Below are 18,371 nucleotides of genomic sequence, written 5' to 3' on the forward strand. Positions count from 1 at the left end.
AGTTGGGAGGAGACACAGACAGGACAGGTGACCCAAACTGACCAAAGGGATATTCCATACCATTTGATATCATGCTCAGTTGATAAGGAGCTTGGGGGAAGAGAGAGGGGGGGTGGCAGCATTTGGAGTGATGGCGTTTGTCTTCCCAAGTAACCGTTACATGTGACAGAGCCCTGCTTTCCCGGAGATGGCTGAACACCTGCCTGCCCATGGCAAGTGGTGAATGCATTCCTTGCTTTGCTTTGCTTGTGCATGTGGCTTTTGCTTTACCTATTAAACTGTCTTTATCTCAACCCACGAGTTTTCTCACTTTCACTCTTCTGATTCTCTCCCCCATCCTGATGCGGGGGGAGTGAACGAGCGGCTGCGTGGTGCTCAGCTGCCAGCTGGGGTAAAACCACAACAGTTGGGTAAAAAGGAAGATCCAGGGAACTACAGGCCGGTCAGTCTCACCTCCGTGCCTGGCAAGATCATGGAGCAGATCCTCCTGGAGACTATGCTCAGGCACATGGAAGATAAGGAGGTGATTGGTGACAGCCAACACGGCTTCACTAAGGGCAAATCGTGCCTGACAAACTTGGTGGCCTTCTATGATGGGGTGACAGCGTTGGTAGATAAGGGAAGGGCAACTGACATCATCTACCTGGACTTGTGCAAAGGATTTGACACTGTCCCGCATGACATCCTTGTCTCTGAATTGGAGAGACATGGATTCGATGGGTGGACCACTCGGTGGATAAGGAACTGGCTGGATGGTCACACTCAAAGACTTGTGGTCAATGGCTCAATGTCCAAGTGGAGACCAGTGACGAGTGGTGTTCCTCAGGGGTCGGTACTGGGACTGGCGCTGTTCAACATCTTTGTCGGCGACATGGACAGTGGGATCGAGTGCACCCTCAGCAAGTCTTCCGACAACACCAAGCTGTGTGGTGTGGTCGACACACTGGAGGGAAGGGATGCCATCCAGAGGGACCTTGACAGGCTGGAGAGGTGGGCCAATGTGAACCGCATGAAGTTCAGCAAGGCCAAGTGCAAGGTCCTGCATGTGGGTCGGCGCAATCCCAAGCACGACTACAGGCTGAGCAAGGAATGGATTGAAAGCAGCCCTGAGGAGAAGGACTTGGGGTATTGATTGGCTCAACATGAGCCGGCAGTGTGCGCTTGCAGCCCAGAAAGCCAACCGTGTCCTGGGCTGCATCAAAAGAGGTGTGACCAGCAGGTCGAGGGAGGTGATTTTGCCCCCTCTACTCCACTCTTGTGAGACCCCACCTGGAGTACTGCGTCCAGCTCTGGGGGCCCCAGTACAAGAGAGACATGGAGCTGTTGGAGAGAGTCCAGAGGAGGGCCACAAAGCTGATCAGAGGGCTGGAGCACCTCTCCTATGAGGACAGGCTGAGAGAGTTGGGATTCTTCAGCCTGGAGAAAAGAAGGCTCCGGGGAGATCTAATTGTGTCTTACCAGTACCTGAAGGGGACCTACAGGAAAGATGGGGAGGGACTGTTTATCAGGGAGTGTAGTGACAGGACAAGAGGCAATGGGTTTAAATTAAAAGAGAGTAGATTTTGATTAGATGTTAGGAAGAAATTCTTTACTGTGAGGGTGGTGAGGCATTGGAACAGGTTGCCCAGAGAGGTTGTGGATGCCCCATCCCTGAAAGTGTCCAAGGCCAGGTTGGATGAGGCTTTGGGCAACCTGGTCTAGTGGAGGGTGTCCCTGCCCACAGCAGGGGGGGTTGGAACTAGATGATCTTTAAGGTCCCTTCCAACCCAAACCATTCTATGATTTGTTCTCTCTCTCATGGGTGTTATCTTCTTTACAGAGGTACCTCAACCAGTGGGCTCCACTTCCCTTAGATTCTCCAGTACATAACTTCCACAAAGTTGGCTCCAACAACTTGGAAGAACATCATTATTTGGGGAGATTTTCAAAGAGAATATTTAGACACCCAAGGCCCATTGACTTTATGTGAGATTTGAGCAATGAAACACATTTGACACTTTTGAACATATCTAACCAAGTTACTTTTGTGGAACTAATGATTAGAGAAACTGAGCACCTAATAATCTTTAATGCATGCATCCTTGCAGCATCACTGCTCTTTTATAGAAGGAAACTGGAATCAGAGCAAGATGTTCGGCCAATTTTATGTATACATTCAGACAGTCAAAGATAATATTAGTCACTAGATAGAAATGGAGTGAGAATAATAGCCTGACTAAGTAACTTCTTCAAGGTCAAGGAGAAAATCTGTGGCAAGGCAAGAAGTTAAGCCTCAGTCTTCCAAGCTGCAGTCTATTGCCCTGTGTAGAGCTTTCTCTTCCTCTGTGCAGGATCAGGCTGCAAGACTGCCCTTAAAATTGAAAAGAAAGGAAACAGTCCTTCACTAATTGAAGCCAACTGTTTATCCTCCCTTTGGGAAAATGTTTCAGTGCAGTGCTGCCTTGAAAATTACTTCTCTACAAATGATATTACAAGGGGCCATATTAATTTTCCATCACAGATTCCAAAACAAGCTGGTTTTAAAGATAAAAATATTTTTCTTAATTATGAAAACACATTTAAAAGACATTGATGTTACACACTGCTTTTAATTTGAAGCCTTTTTTTTTTTTTTTTGAGTTCACTTTCTGCCATGAGAATGGGAATGGTAGCAAACCTAGATACTAAAATCAAAATGGAAATTGACTTTAAAGAGGAATTAAAATTGATCAGATGATTATTTCTATTGCTCAGGCTGATTGGGATGCAACCCCTCCTATTCTTCCCCTGACATTATGAAGCAAACACATTAATGGAGAAAGATGCCTTCCCTTTTTAGAACAAAACCCCAGCATCTCCTACAATCCTTAGGTTTTATATAGCAATTTTTATTCATAGATCTTAACTAGGGTTACAGAAAAGTCAAGTATTAATTCATTCATACAATACATACCTCTCTTCAGGTGTCTAAAAGGGAGATATCTAAATCTGAGTTAATTGCCATAGGTTCATTCCAGATTCAGTGGAGAGAGAGAGAGAAGGGAAACTTCCAAGCACCATTTATCCCATCTGTCTTAGGATGGGGTGAATCACAGTTTGGAAGCGCCTCTCTGCCTCCACTGTCCATAGGAGGAGCCTGGATGACTAGCTTAGACTATATGCCTAATATTTAGGTGCTAAAGCTTGGCAAAGTGAATCCTGCCTGAAATAACATTTTAAGAACAGTGGCACAGAGGCCCTATTTAAAATTTCTTCTGTCCCCAAGTCCAAGGCTCCTAAGAGGCACAGTTTCTGGGTAAAAGCACTAGATACAGTTTACTCAGGTAAATTATTTACATAGGGATTTTCTACCTCCCAAACTGATTTCACATACATACTGCAAACTACATATATAGCAAATGGAAAATGCTGTGTATGCCATGGAGAAAAGTTTTCTTGACCTCCAGTATCTCCTGAGTCTTGAAACTTCTTGAAAGCTGTGAAACCTAGCTGGAACCAGGACAATGAACTGTACCAGATGTGGAAACAACAAACTTATTTATCTAGATACAGGGTTTTAAAAGTGTTTAGGTACTTGATTGACATTGATTACAGTTGGGGTTAGATAAATAAACAAATACACATTAATTACATGTGTATGTCAGATGCATGCAGCCATAAGTTTCCAGAAAGACCTGAAATTCAGACCTAGAGTAATAATGGCAGTCAGTGGAATAACTTTGGATACCTTATAGCATTTTTTGTTGTTAACTATAAAACATGCCTCTTTTAATCCCAATTCTAAAAGTGACCTGCAACCAGTGAGTTTTCTGCCACATGCCTCAGTTTCCTTTGCACTAATTCTTCTCTTTTTCATTCCTCTTTACATCACATTTCGCACCAAACCTCTTCTGACCTCTGCCTTCCTGGTACGGCAGTCAGCAACAATGGTATTTTGACATGGGGAGAGAGACTGGATGTTATGCATTACATGGCTTGCCCAGGGATTGCTTGTGCATTTTCATTAAAGTATCACTTGGTAAAATACAGAAAAAGAATCCACACAACAGGAGCAAGGACAACACCAAGCCCCTCATACCTAATTCGCTGACGAGCAACAAGTTCGTCAATAGAAAAATACATAATAAATGGCTTGTTATTTCAAGTCATTTGTGAGACAGTTCATTAGAAACTTCATTTGTCTACATGGATTGCACTTATTCAGCTATATTCTAATAAAATGCACATTGCTTCCAATAAAGGGAATGTCTTTGCTATTGATGTGCTATAAACTACTATAGAGAGAGGTGTTATTATATCCCTGTGTAATAACAAGCCAATTATAATGATCAGCAAAACCTTTACAATGAAGTCAATGCATGAGGAGTGATTATCATAATGCATTCTAACTGTTCAGTGCCATAAATGCTTTGCAATTAATTGTGGAGCATATCTATAAATGTATTATTAATGCTGCATAAAAACCCATTGACAAGCAACCTTTACATTAAAAAAAGATATTAGGATTGTAATGTGTCCCTGAGTTCATGTAGGAGGTTGAGCTGTATTTACAAAGGCAGAATTTTTTATAGGATTGCATTTTTTATTTCCTCCACTCTCCTCCTCCCATCACTTCTTCTGTTTTTGCCCTGTTGTTGAAAAACCTCTGAATATCATTCTGCAGTGTGAGGGCCCTTGATCATCCACCATACTTGATTTTTGGTCCTGTACACATCATTTTGGGCACAGCTACAGGCTTTCACTGGTGTCTTAACCCTATGACACAGCCTGACATTCATGAATGCCAAAGGCAGTAGCCACAAGAAATGAGCAAATAAAGCATATCACAACCTAAGCAGGCACTGCAGGAAGGGTGAGAAGAAGGGAATCGAAGTTACATAATTGATCAAAAGTCACGTGGTAGCAGAGAAAAGAACCAATATCAAAACCTCAAGGTGATGAGCTCCCCAGCCTCTCCCCAGGCTCTGCTCTAGAGTCTCCTCCTTCTTGTCAGTAAACTGTTAGGTTACAGATGCTTTATGAAAAATATGCAATATGTTTGGGTTTTTTTTTTTCCCTTTTATTCCCTTAATACTTGATTTTAAAAGATTGTCCATAGGACGTGCTAGAACACAATGTCCTGTGGATCTTTTCCAGTTCCTATTGATGGGCACTCTTCCATTGATTTCAGTCATGAGGGAAAGGGCAGACATGAACAAAAGTTTGATGTCCCTTATATTCTTTCAGCAGGTGAGTGTGGAATGGAGCACATCAGCCTTCAGCAGTGTCATCAAATATAAAACACTACACATGAGGATCTGCTGGAGCCTTTTTTTCTCACCCAGAATTAAGTTTTAAGAATTAAGTGTAGAGCACAAATGGGGTCATCCAGGGCCACTTCGAATTAACTGATCCATTTGCATGCTGGTACATTCTGTCTGCTTGAATATACAGCCCTGTGAGGACAACAGGGTGTCAGCTGGCAGTAGAGTCATGCAATCCTGAATTTCCACAATAAACCAGGAAATTTTCATTTCCCATTGGCTGTCCCACAACAAGCCACAGCTAGAAAGAGATGTCCATGAGTACTAAAATGCTCTTTCTAGATCAGGTTTATCTTAGGGCTAAAGGAAAAACAATACAGATTTTAACAGATATTCAGACCTGGAATAAAATCCAATGGACAGGTTCCCTTTGAACCCAGTGGCTTTGAGCATTGCTGTAGAAGACTCCATCACACACAATGGGGTCTAAATCTCAGCTCTGCCTTTCAAAGACTGTGGCTTCACCTGAACTGAGAGAAAGGAAGAATGTCCAAATCTGGGTGAGTTTCTTGATTCTGCCCTGGACTCAATGCGTCCCTGTTCACATGGGGAGAAAACCAGGACATATAGGCCAGAAAGGGCCCAGAGCGATGCTCAAGACTGTGGGATATCTAAGGTGGCCTTTGTGGTCCTAGGCCCAGCTCCTTCCCCAGCCCTTGATTAGGTAGAGAGGTGAATGCACTTTAAGGCACTGACATCTCTCCCTCCCAATACTACAGCATCTCCAACAACCATTCCTCAGAAGCCCACCCTGTCAATGACACCAAGTTTTTCTGTTGGTCCTGACACTTCCCCAGCCTCTGAGGCAAGAAAGCTGCCTCCCAGTTTAATATCAAGAGCTTTTGATTAGGTTCTTGATTTTTCTTTTTTCCTTTGACTCATGAGCTCATCTCTCCCAGTGGATTTTTTTTTAACAAAATATTAGATGATTATTTTTTAAACAGTCATTCCTTCTCTTTACCCTTCACACAGAGATACTGCAACTCAGCACCAGTGTGCTGCTTAATATTGGATATGTAATTAATAGAGAAAAGATATTTAGATTTGGGTGTAGGGGAATTTTATTTTTTTTTAATTCCTGCTGCAAGAAAAGTCAAAACCAGCTGATTAATCACGTTTGGGGCAAATCTCAGGAAGAGGAGATGTATGAGACTTAGGAGGAGGATTTGGCATGGCATTGGAAATCTCCTTTCAAACTGCAAGGGAAGATAAAGAGGGAGAGAGATGTTGTTTAAACTGTTGTGGGCACCGAGGGAAAGAAGTGGAATATGAGGCCCTGGGTGTGGTAAATGATTTTTCCAGAGGTCTTGAGTCCAGAGCTCATAAAATGTGAAGACAGGAGCTGTTACTGTCCAATTAGTAGTCTTAGCCTTGCAAGTGCAATGGTCGCAGCAAAGGCTGGCACACGTGTGTTGTATGACCTTTGCAAGTCCTTGTCTGTGCCTTTCTCTACTCGAGCTATAAAAGATATGGGTGAGTCATACTGGGTTCATAGCGATGTTGAAAGAGTTAATGGGGATGTGTTCATGGAGAAATAAGCTTGGATCTTTTCCCCCAACTGTGAGAAGGGAGAAGATTATCTGTCTCCCTGGGGTGTTTGCCAGTGCCATCTGCCTGCTCCTGCAGTGTGGGGACCATACAAGAAAAAGAGATGAGCAGCTGAAGAAAAAGCTGTGCAGGCCACAGAAAGGTAGATTGTATGGATCAGTACCTGGAAACAGGACATTTCCTCAGCCTGCTCTCCAGCTTCTGCAGTGGGAAGTCTTTTAAAGAAACCCACAAAAGGTATAAGATAGGGAATTGCTGGTAAAATGGCTTCCATGGAGCTTGATGTGCCAAGCAACACATATGGCTCAGAGATAAGGAAGAGATGAGAATTACAAAGGTACAACCCTGATGTGTGCATAGTCCCAGACTTCAGGACTTCTTGCGCGTAGGCATAGCCTAACCTCCAGCAGTGCAGGAGGGGAGATGCTGAGCTCTGTCAAGATTTCCAGCTCCTCAATTATCCTTAACTCTCTTCTTCAGACCTTTCTTGTCTGAAGGTCTGAGCAAACAAACCTACTCTTTGCAAAGTGCTTCCAAGAAAGAAGGAAATCCATGTGACATTGTTATACCAGTGTGAAGCCAAATCAAGCTGAAGGCAACCAGTCTTGCTTTATTTCAGCACCTAAACAGGCCTGGATCTGGCTGGTACCTGAATGAGAAGCTTCCTGAGAGGTTTTGGCCATCAGCACAAGCCACAGAATTCTGATCTGTTAAATGGAAAAAGAGCTAAATGCCAAATAGTTACTAGCACCTTGGCCTGTGTTTGTCACAGATAAACCCTGCAGCAGAGAGCTAGTGAGAGTTAGAAATGGCCTGGATGAAATAAGAAACAGATCTAGACTTTTGTCCCAAAGGAAAATAGGGTTTAGAAACCATGGAGAGGCCATTCTGGCCCCATCGTCATTGCTGAGATGATGGAAGGGAATAAAAAGAAACAGATCATAGTGCACGAGCAAGGGACCACTGTTTTGCTGTTTACTGTAAATGAGTGCTTGGACATTTTGCTCTGAAGCTGGAATAAACCATAACCAAGCAGATAATTTCAGAGCCTGCACACTGAGTAACAGGTAGAGAAATGATGCAAGTCAGTTGAAATATGAAGTCCAAATCTTCCAGCTGCTGCTATCATATCCCCCAAACAGCAGACAAGAAATGACATGGTGCGCATGCCTCTCCCAAACATACACAAACAAATTTGCTTGAAAGCACAAACACAGACAGAAGTTTTAGAAGATTTGTGAAGTCTTGCATGCAGAAAACATTGCAATGTGATGAACTGCAGACTCTCCTGTAAATCTCCCAACACCTTGTCTGCAGGACATTGCAGCCTTTCAACTCTAAACCACTTTGGACTGTGCCTTTTTATTTTCTTTAGTCCAGGAACCTTCTGTATCTCTTCCATAAAATGCAAGAGGACCTAGAAAACACTGTGAAGTGTTTCTTGGTAGAGACATTAACACTGGGCCTGGGTAGCACTCTGTGTGCATCTTTTCAGGCCTTCCTTTACGGACCTTCCTCTGTCCTTTGAGAGGAACGTGGGAGCAATGGCGCATCTAACCATCATTAACAGAGTGCAATTGGAATAGCAGGAGAGTCCTTTCCTTTTAAAAAATGTTACTCCCTGTACAACCTAGTGGGACCTTGGGGCTACGTTTATCATAGGTTAACCCTGAGAGTTGTCTAGTGAGAGCCAGAGATATTGTGGATAAAATAAGAAATTGCTCCAAACTTTTGCTCCAAACCACAAAACAGACTTGAAATCTTTCCCTAAGTTTGCAAAACTTTAAGTCACTGATATCTACAGACTATTTTTAGAGCTGAATATGAGACAAGGAACCAAGAAAAATCATCAACAACAGGATGAAAATAATAGAAAATTCTATCAGTTTAATTGGGATTTGTCGTGTTCAGAATTTAATGTGGAGTTATAGCTTACATCCCTAAAAACATATTGGACCACCTAATCTATGGCAAAGTAGTTTCTGTATAGTCAAGCTAAAATTTGGACAACACAAAGGCCAATGAGATTTTTTAAGATACCCTTAATAGAGCTGGAATTCACTCCGATTTTTCAGAATGAAATACAGAATTATTGCCTTTTTATCACATTCTATCAATTCCATCACTGCTAAATTCTCTATAAAATGTCAAAGGACTTTGATCTTCTGATCAGGTATTTGAAGCTTCATGAAGCATTTTGTAGAAGAAAATCCCTTATATAACATTTTGTAGCTTGACTATACATACATGCACAAACAGGAAAGCAAGATGCAAAATTTTCCCATTAATTTAGATGGTTTCTCAAGAGAAATGTACTGAGAATAAATTCATTTCTAGTTCCTGTGAGATTAGGTAAATGTAAATAATGACAGTTTTTATTGAAAAGTATTGCACTCTGTCTTGCTCCTAGTCCAATATGGAGATTAACAAACAAAATAATAAAACCAGCAAAACTAGTAAGGGGCACTCAGCATTTCCATTTTGTTGGGTTGAGTGTAATTTGTGCCAAGCAACATTTTGAATTCTTCCCCAAACCTAGATGGTCTGATTGATAGTCTAAATTCTTGCTCATACACAGTAAATGCTAACACACTCACTTTTGGTTCGAGTGAGAATCAAGACACAGAAAGGATTAAAGACCAACAAAATCCAGACTCCAGAACAACAGGAAAAAATGCTGAACAGAATCTGGTTGGAGGGAGAGTAAATTTTGGATTCCCATCAGCTTTGGGTTGTGGGAGAACTTACTGAAAAAGTCAAAGATTCATGTTTTAGCAAATTGCAGGTATTTGTCCCTATATAAAACACAATCTCACTTCCTCAAGAATACTGCTCACCATTTCCAGTAAAAGCCTCCTTGCAAACTACAGTTTCAGAGAGCACTGCATTCTTTCTTTAATACCTTATCCTGGCAACAAAATTCCCCATAACCCAGGAGACAGAGGTGTATTCAGAGTGTGGGCTTTGGGCAGACCGAAGACTTGTGCTGTGTAGAAGAGCTGCTTCATCTTCCAAGCCCCCTTCCCTCACATCCCATCCCAATACATGGACTGGGTATAATAAGCTACAACTTAAGTTTCTTTGTTGTTGAAGTTGACCTTTATCTTGCAGCCCTCATGAAGTCTTTTGATGTGCTCCTAAGATACACGGCCTCCTTTTTAGCATTCTGTTTGCCATGTCTGCTTTAACCGGTGGGCTTGCGAAGAATGTAAGTTTTCATACAATGCCTCCCTTGGGTGCCAATTGTTCTTTTCTCCCATAGTTGCCCTTGAGTCATGCTGTCCTGAAACATCACCAGCCCAGAAGCAGCTTGTCAGTGGGGAATTAGGACAATGTGTCTTTCATGCCAATGATGAGTGCACCCACTTGGCCCCTGCATTATGATCACCACCAATAGGAGCAATATGGGAGCAGAGTGTGTGAGAAAAGATAAGGTTTGTGTGTGTTGGGGAGATAATTTGCTAAAATACAATGGGGAGGTGTGAGGCTCTGATAACAAGCGAATGTCGCAAACACCCGTCTTGACATGGACAGGGATGGGCTGATGATGACCAGGGAGTGTTGAACAAGGACAGAGCCTGTGGAGGCAGTATAACGTCTTGTGAGACCACTCCTCTATTCCTAAAGCACGTAAACAATGACCATCTGTGCTCTGTACACCATGTGCCTGTGACAGATCACCACTCGCTTGGTCAGCCCTGAAGTGTGGGGGGGCAGTGAGTCCCCCGGACCCCCACAACCCACCGACTCATTTCTAGAACATTTCTGAACATTCCTGAGCACATACTGCGCCTGCTCAGTGATGACAGACCCCCGCCTATGGGGCAGGCACATCGGGTTATAAAAAGGGGAAACATAAGTTTTCGGCGCGCGCCCACCACCTGAAGACTACAACTACGAGCAGAGAACATCGCTGGATCCCAGGGTGGTGATATCTTTTCTCTCTCTCTCTCTTTTCTTTCTCTCTTTCTTTTCTTCTCTATCACTCTCTTTGTAACTTAATTTTCGGCACATTAGGGTAATATTGTCACACGTTTTGCTAAATGCTTACCTTTAATAGTTCTGCTAAATTTTGAGCATTGTTATGACCTTTGCCAAACCTCTATCTTTTATAGTTGGTTTGAACCTCTGAAGTAATTGTCGTTACTTCTCATTACCGCGCAGAGAATTAAAAAGTTAACCTCACCCTCACCCCCTGAGTGGGACGGGACAGGAGGGAACCACTGGTGTGACAGATAACATGGAATCAAACCACCACTGGAGGCCTTTGCAGTTCAAAACACCTCTTCTGAAAGCAGCTGCTCTTAGCAAAAGAGTTTGAAAATCCTTCCCAGAAAGCTAGGCATGTGTTCTCTATTAGTGATTTGCATTAAAAAAAAAAAAGTGAATGGGAACTACATACCCTGTAGGTGCACTAAGCAAATTGGCCATCCTAATTATTATTTTTTTATATGTCTAAATAGACAAAAGGCCCTCCCTTCACTCTCGCTGTCAGCATGAGCTCTGCTGGAATGTGCATAATGTCCCCTCATTTGCCCAGGCAGCTGAGCCTTTCTCTTTTCCCCTAGGAGATCAGCATTGACAACTGCCCATGGCTTACCCACTCCTACTCATATACAGAGCCAGATCATCAGATGGGAAGGGAAAAGGGGTAAATCGACCTGGTTCTGTTAAAAACTACTGGACGATGATGTATGATGTGACATGCCTTTGTTGCAGGTTAGAAACATGCTGTGGCCCTTGATAGCAGAACTTGCCATCTCAGAGCCCATCAAATACTTTCTGCCCAGTGTTGGCCAAATTCCCTCAAATTTATTTTATGGGACTCTAAAAGTGCAATATTTATCCCTGAGCTTTCTGGCATTTTTCCAGCACTCGGCTATTCTCCTGCTCTGCAGTTACATCACACCACAGCCCTTCATTACAGAGCCTCTGTCAACCTGCTGGTCTCACCACTCTGTAACACCACCCCTTTAACTAAAAGCTATGTACGAAGTCTTCCAATGACTTGAGTCACTGAAGAGTTTCAGCCTCACACTGATGCAGTCAAAGCCTCTAGAATCCAAAGCTTTCAACTGAAAAAAGAACACAATTTCAGTGCCTTTTGTCTGTGAGGCATTTTACTCCTTTTAAGTAGTTGTTGCTGGGGATTTCCACTACTGCCAGCACAGATATCCCATAAATGTTGAAGAGTTTATGTCTATAGTGGATATTAAAGAGTTTTCACAGATCTAAGAGCCACTAAATGACAAAATCTACTCCCACATTTATATGATACATAAGCACTAGTGTTTTTACTGCATATATGTGCAAAAGCCTCTCTATTTTTTCCCAAAGAGATAGGGATAGAGAGAAAGGAATCACCATGTCATTATATATGTGTGTATATATAAATGTACAGATACAAGAAAAAAAACACCAGAATGGTAATTTATCCAGCATAACGGACCATCTCACACTTTGTCAGTGAGCTCTGTTTGATCTGACAAACAGGCCCCTATCAGAAGAGTATGGTGAAGTATCACCACATCAGTTCTGGTAGAAAGCTTTTACAGGAAACACCTTATCACTGGTGATCTATTGAACGGTCACTTAGCAAAGCCTTCCATATCCACTGCGTAGGATGGAAAAGCAAAAGACTAGCTCCTGATTTTGGCTATGCCTGTGCAAATCCTGAATAACAACCTGGGACTGAAAGAAGCCTTCAGTTTCCACAACAGGTTTATCCAGATAAGCTGATGCAGGTGCAGAAAACTGCTGTCTCAGAATTTGCTTTTTCCAAAAGCAGAGTTGCTTCAGTCCAAGCAGAAACAACATGGTCAGAGAAACCATAAAATATCTGCTTTATCCTAACCAAATTAAACACCTCTGCAGCTCAGTCCAACATAGGTCTGAAAAACCTACATTGCCGTCACCACCGTTAAACTTTGTTAAGTCAGAGCCTGATGCTTCACTTCATAATGAGGCAGCTATTTGTTTCCCAGGCAATCTCTGGCACCTGCCTGCCTTTTAAAATCAAATAATAATTGAATATGAGGAAAGTGAGATGAAGTAAAGGAGATTTAATAAAGAGAATCTTTGTTGCAGAGGGAATTTCTTTGGCAGTGATTATGTTACTAATTGATCAGCACATTGCCTGAGAGAAGCCAGAGACAACAATTATACTTAGCACTGTGGCTGAAAGCAGTGCAGTCAACTACCTCCTCGGCTTTCGCTGTCCGCTGGTTTCACCTGGATCGGTCTGTTCATCTGTAAGAAAGAGCAAAGAGAGACATATAATTAATGGTGGAATCAAATATTCATATACAGAGGCTTGCTTTGTTTTTTTACCATGCATCATAGTTAGGACCAGAATTTACTCTGGGGGGGGGGGGGAAGGAAAGCAATTAGTAAGCAAAAAAGTAACCACACAGTACAAGCTCCTTTTGGATTGAGGTAAATCAGCATCACCTCACTTACCTGGCAGGGGCTCTGTTGAATCACATTGGGAGAGAGATCTGACTCATTTCACACAGGTCATGAAATTTTAAACATAACTTTTTAAATTTCTAATAGTTTCCTCTGGAAACACTACTGTATCAGAACAGAAATGCTTTGTCAGAACATCATGATCAGTGAAACTTTAATTGCAAAGATTTCTTGAGATTGGCATGATTAAAAAAAAAAATGGAAAATTGAATTCCACCTCCACTGTTAGCTGAGTAGGACAGTCACCTGTAACATAGTAGAATCCATTTCATACTTGGGAAATGGGATTTGGATCTGGTTTGTCCACATGCTTCAGAAGTGCTGGCTATTGAGATTCTTCTGGGGGGAGAGGATAGGATATGAGTCAAAACACCTCCCACTGTTGCTTTTTCAAACATCTTTTTGCTTTCTCATATCAGAATATAAGCAAGTAAAAAAACCTTGCCATCATGCTATGAATGGGATTTCTGTTCTCCAACTTATCACTCTCTCTCTCTCAACAAAAGCATTGGGGACCACCATTACCCCCAGAGATGCTCACTCCCAGGAGAGAGAGCAACAGATGTCTACAATCATCTTCACTGGTACTGCCTAACATGATGTGTGTGTCTGACGAACAGAAGTGAGGATATACTCCTCCTGTTAATAGCTGGAGATGCAGATTGGATCAGAACCAGCTGAGATTTTAATCGGAAAGCCCTTCCCTGCCTCCATGTCACTTAAATCAATCCATACACTATGCAGATGGACTATTCAAAGTATCTTTCTGTGTGTGACCACCCCTGCATGGAATGAAATTATCCTTTAGATTTGGCAACCAAAGAAAGTGCAAGTTCAAACAGGCTTCACAAGGAGCAGGAAGTCAGAAGGCAATGGGAATCTCTCAACATATTGCTTCCCAATAAAGTCAGACCACAAACTGGCTGATAAGTGTCACATGGTGCCTTCAGGTGATACTGTCCCTCCCTTATTTGTGGCTAATCACAGTTGAGCAACAGGGCTGTTAGTTTTCTTTTTTCTTTTTTTCCTAATTTCTCTTTTTTAAAAAAAAGTAGTTCATTATCATTTAGATTTATTCTAATTGCTCTGCACACGTATTTAGTAATAAAAAGTTATCAAGCTAGCTGACAAGTAGGTTAAGATGATGGAGAGCCTAGCAGAGCATTGTTGTCTCAAGAGGAAAATGTACTTAGCCATAAACTGACTACAGTTAGACTTACACTCAGGAAGAGAAGGATCAATAGCTCCAGACGCTACTGAGCAATTTCTGCTCTGTATCATCCAACAAACTCCAGACAGCTGAAGTGCTAAAACCAACAAAGAATCTGGTACTGGATAAACCTTGTATCAGCCCCTGCTTCTGCAAATGTAAAGACCTGTCACTCACACACGTATCATAAGATATTAGCAGGGCCACAGGCAATATATTCAGCAGCAGCAGGATGGACATCCTGCCATAGGGCTCCTGTAACCACACGTGAGCAGGTAGCTGTTATGGATATTTAAAGATCTGACATCACAAGGGTGAAGAGGGTAATTTATGTCATGTAAATCCAAATGTCTAAAAAGTGTAATTTTAAGCCACTCTTAGACAGAGGCACTCTTCACTGGGTAACAAACTGGCTGGAAGGCCGAGCCCAGAGAGTTGTAGTGAACAGAGTTAAATCCAGTTGGCAGCCAGTCACAAGCGGTGTTCCCCAGGGCTCAGTCTTGAGGCCAGTCTTGTTTAATATCTTTACCAATGATCTAGATGAGGGGATTAGTGTGCCCTCTGTAAGTTTGCAGATGACACTAAATTGGGTGGGAGTGTCGATCTGCTTGAGGGTAGGAAGGCTCTGCAGAGGGATCTGGACAGGCTGGATCAATGGGCCGAGGCCAACTGTATGAGGTTTAACAAGGCCAAGTGCTGGGTCCCGCACTTGGGTCACAACAACCCCATGCAATGCTACAGGCTTGGGGAAGAGTGACTGGAAATCTGCCTGGCAGAAAAGGACCTGGGGGTGCTGTTTGACAGCTGGCTGAACTTGACCCAGCAGCGTGCCCAGATGGCCAAGAAGGCCAACAGCATCCTGGCTTGTATCAGGAATAGTGTGGCCAGCAGGAGTAGGGAAGTGATTGTGCCCCTGTACTCAGCTCTGGTGAGGCCGCACCTCGAATACTGTGTTCAGTTTTGGGCCCCTCAGTACAAGAAGGACATTGAGGTTCTGGAGTGTGTCCAGAAAAGGGCAACGAAGCTGGTGAAGGGTCTAGAGCACAAGTCTTATGAGGAGCGGCTGAGGGAACTGGGGTTGTTTAGCCTGGAGAAGAGGAGGCTGAGGGGAGACCTTATTGCTCGCTACAACTACCTGAAAGGAGGTTGTAGTGAGGTGGGTGTTGGTCTCTCCTCCCAAGTAACTAGCGATAGGATGAAAGGAAATGGTCTCAAGTTGCATCAGGGGAGATTGAGACTGGATATTAGGAAGAATTTCTTCACCGAAAGAGTGGTCAGGCATTGGAACAGGCTGCCCAGAGAGGTGGTGGAGTCACCATCCCTGGAGGTGTTAAAAAAATGTGTAGACGTGGCACTTCAGGACATGGTTTAGTAGACATGGTGGTGTTGGGTTGATGGTTGGACTTGATGATCTTAAAGGTCTTTTCCAACCTTAAAGATTCTATGAATATTCTATTCTATATTCTATGAATATTTTATGAATATTCTATGAATATTAAGATTGGTGTTATCCTGGTTACAGCAGGGATAGAGTTAATTTTCATTCTGGCAGCTGGTGTAGTGCTGTGTATTGGATTTAGGATGAGAATAATGTTGATAACACACTGATTTTTTAGTCATTGCCAAGCAGTCAAGGACTTTTCAGCTTCTCATACTGCCCTGCTAACACGAAGGCGGGGGGCACCCAAGAAGCTCGGAGGGGACACAGCCAGGGCAGCTGACCCAAACTGACCAAAGAGATATTCTATACCATACAACGTCATGTTCCGTTTATAATTGGAGGGTGGGCTAAGAGGCATGGCAGCTGGGGGCCTTGCATGACAGCTGGGGGTCTGGCATGGCAGCTGAGGGTCTTGCGTGGCAGCTGGGAGTCTTGCACAGCATTGACTTCGGTGTGATGGCATTTGTCTTCCCAAGTAACTGTTATGTGTGATGGAGCCCTGTTTTCCTGGAGATGGCTGAATACCTGACTGCCGATGGGAAGTGGTGAATGAATTCCTTGCTTTGCTTTGCTTGTGCTCGTGGGCTGGGAGGCTGGGCAGCTGGGAGTCTTGTATAACATCAACCTTGGGTGGGAAGTTGTGCTGTTCATCACTTGTTTTGTATATGTTATTATTATTTTATTTATTTATTTATCTTTTTTTGTTTGTCCTATTAAACTGGTTTTATCTCAACCCACCAGTTTTCTTACTTTCACTCTCCCAATTCTCTCTCCTGTCCCGTCAGGGGGGGAGTGAGCGAGTGGCTGCGTGGTGCTTAGTTGCCAGCTGAGCTAAACCATGACAGGTGTCTGAGAGGCAAAGGATGAATGGTCTTCTGCAGTGCCTGTTCCTCTACACTGATCATAAATGCAATTAGAGTTAGGTGAGATAAACCCCATCTTGGTTATCATGTGCAGGATAATGAAACCAAACTACCCAGTTACTGCGCTTAACTTCCCCCAGCTGCTCAACCACTGCGATTGGTTTGCATTTACAGCAGGTTGATGTTGACACCATCCATGTACCAATGTCTGACTTGAGAGCTGTTGTCCTGGTTCTGGCTAGGATAGAGTTGATTTTCACAAGGAGCCAGGACAGGTAAGCCAAGCTGGCCAGGGGCCTATTCCATACCATGTGACGTCATGCTCACCATAAAAGGGGGCTAGTCGGGGAGGGGTGGGTTCAGCATGGCTCCAAGACGGTCTGAGTGCAGGCTGAGCATCCAGTCGGTCTGTCGGATCAGTAAATTGCTTTGTGTTATCACCCACTGTGAACATTCTGTTATCAGTACTGTTGTTGATTGTTTCCCTCTCCCTTTGCTGTCCCAGTAAACTGTCCTTATGCCAACCCACGAGGCTTTGCCTTTGTTTTTCCCATTCTCCTCCCCATCCTGCCAGGGGAGGGGTGAGCGAGCAGCCACGTGGTGCTCAGCTGCTGGCAGCTGCTGACAGCTGCACTCATGCTGCACTCATGCTGCACTCATGCTGCACTCATGCTATATATTACAAGTTCCTAATGTGGACACAATTGTTAATTTAACTCAAATGGTCAGAGGAAGGTTGTCAGAGGTCCCTGGTGCTCACTCCAAAACAGCCAGAACCTGCATCCTAAGTAGTCAGTAAGACAAATAGTCATAGTAGCCAGGAATTTATAGGAGGTGTGCTGCATACAGCCCTGAGAGGTAATGTCTGGAGTCCAAAATGGACTTAGCCTTGCAATGCTGAACAATCCATAAATCTACCAACGTAGGTACTGATCTGAAGCTTGCTAAAGGCCATGAAAAACCCTACTGAATTTGAGTAAGCTTTGGATCCAACCTTTAGAAAAACTAGACAGAGCTCTTCCTCCTTGTTGAGTTGTATGTGGTCAGTTTGCAAAAAGTAGATGAGATCATCAGACCCTTTAGCAAAAATGAGAGGAGATTAATATTTGTTTGGGGTTTTTTTATAGATTGGGGCATTTGAAAAAGACAGTCTCCAGGAAAGGGAAAAAAAGGAGGGAATGAGCATCCAACAGAGGAAGAAAAAACTGGGGAAATTAATAAGTAAAAGGCTAGTGTAATTTAATGCACACTATGGTTTATGCACTTGACAATTTTTTGTATAGACCAAAGAGAAAGTGCTGCCTACATGGAGCCCATAATACAAATTGAGATCATCTTGACATGAAAGACACCAATTATAGGGAGAAACACTGAGAGGAAAATAAGTTTCCTCTCTCCATCTATGGAATTATTTTTTTTTTTTTACACAGACACTCTGGGAGCAAGGAGCTGGCATGGGGAGTAGAAAAGGGCTAAGTGGGGAAATAAAATGTCAGAAAGATGTACCTTCCCCACTCTGGGGAAATGCTTTCTTGGGGAGAAGGGAATTCAGAGGTTCA

The 18,371-nt window shown here is 43.1% G+C and overlaps 1 protein-coding gene across 1 annotated transcript in view; it reads right to left on the reverse strand.

Annotated features, from left to right (window-relative positions):
- The window catches only part of LOC104638526 (CUGBP Elav-like family member 4), a 396,138-nt gene extending 383,064 nt beyond the window's left edge, over positions 1 to 13,074 (reverse strand). Inside the window, exon 1 of the mRNA XM_075739073.1 lies at positions 13,031 to 13,074. The gene's annotated coding sequence lies outside the window, so the exon portion shown is untranslated. The remainder of the gene's footprint in view (positions 1 to 13,030) is intronic.
- Positions 13,075 to 18,371: the final 5,297 nt, after the last annotated feature.

This window comes from Balearica regulorum, chromosome W (assembly GCF_011004875.1).
Source record: "Balearica regulorum gibbericeps isolate bBalReg1 chromosome W, bBalReg1.pri, whole genome shotgun sequence".
NCBI lineage: Eukaryota > Metazoa > Chordata > Aves > Gruiformes > Gruidae > Balearica > Balearica regulorum.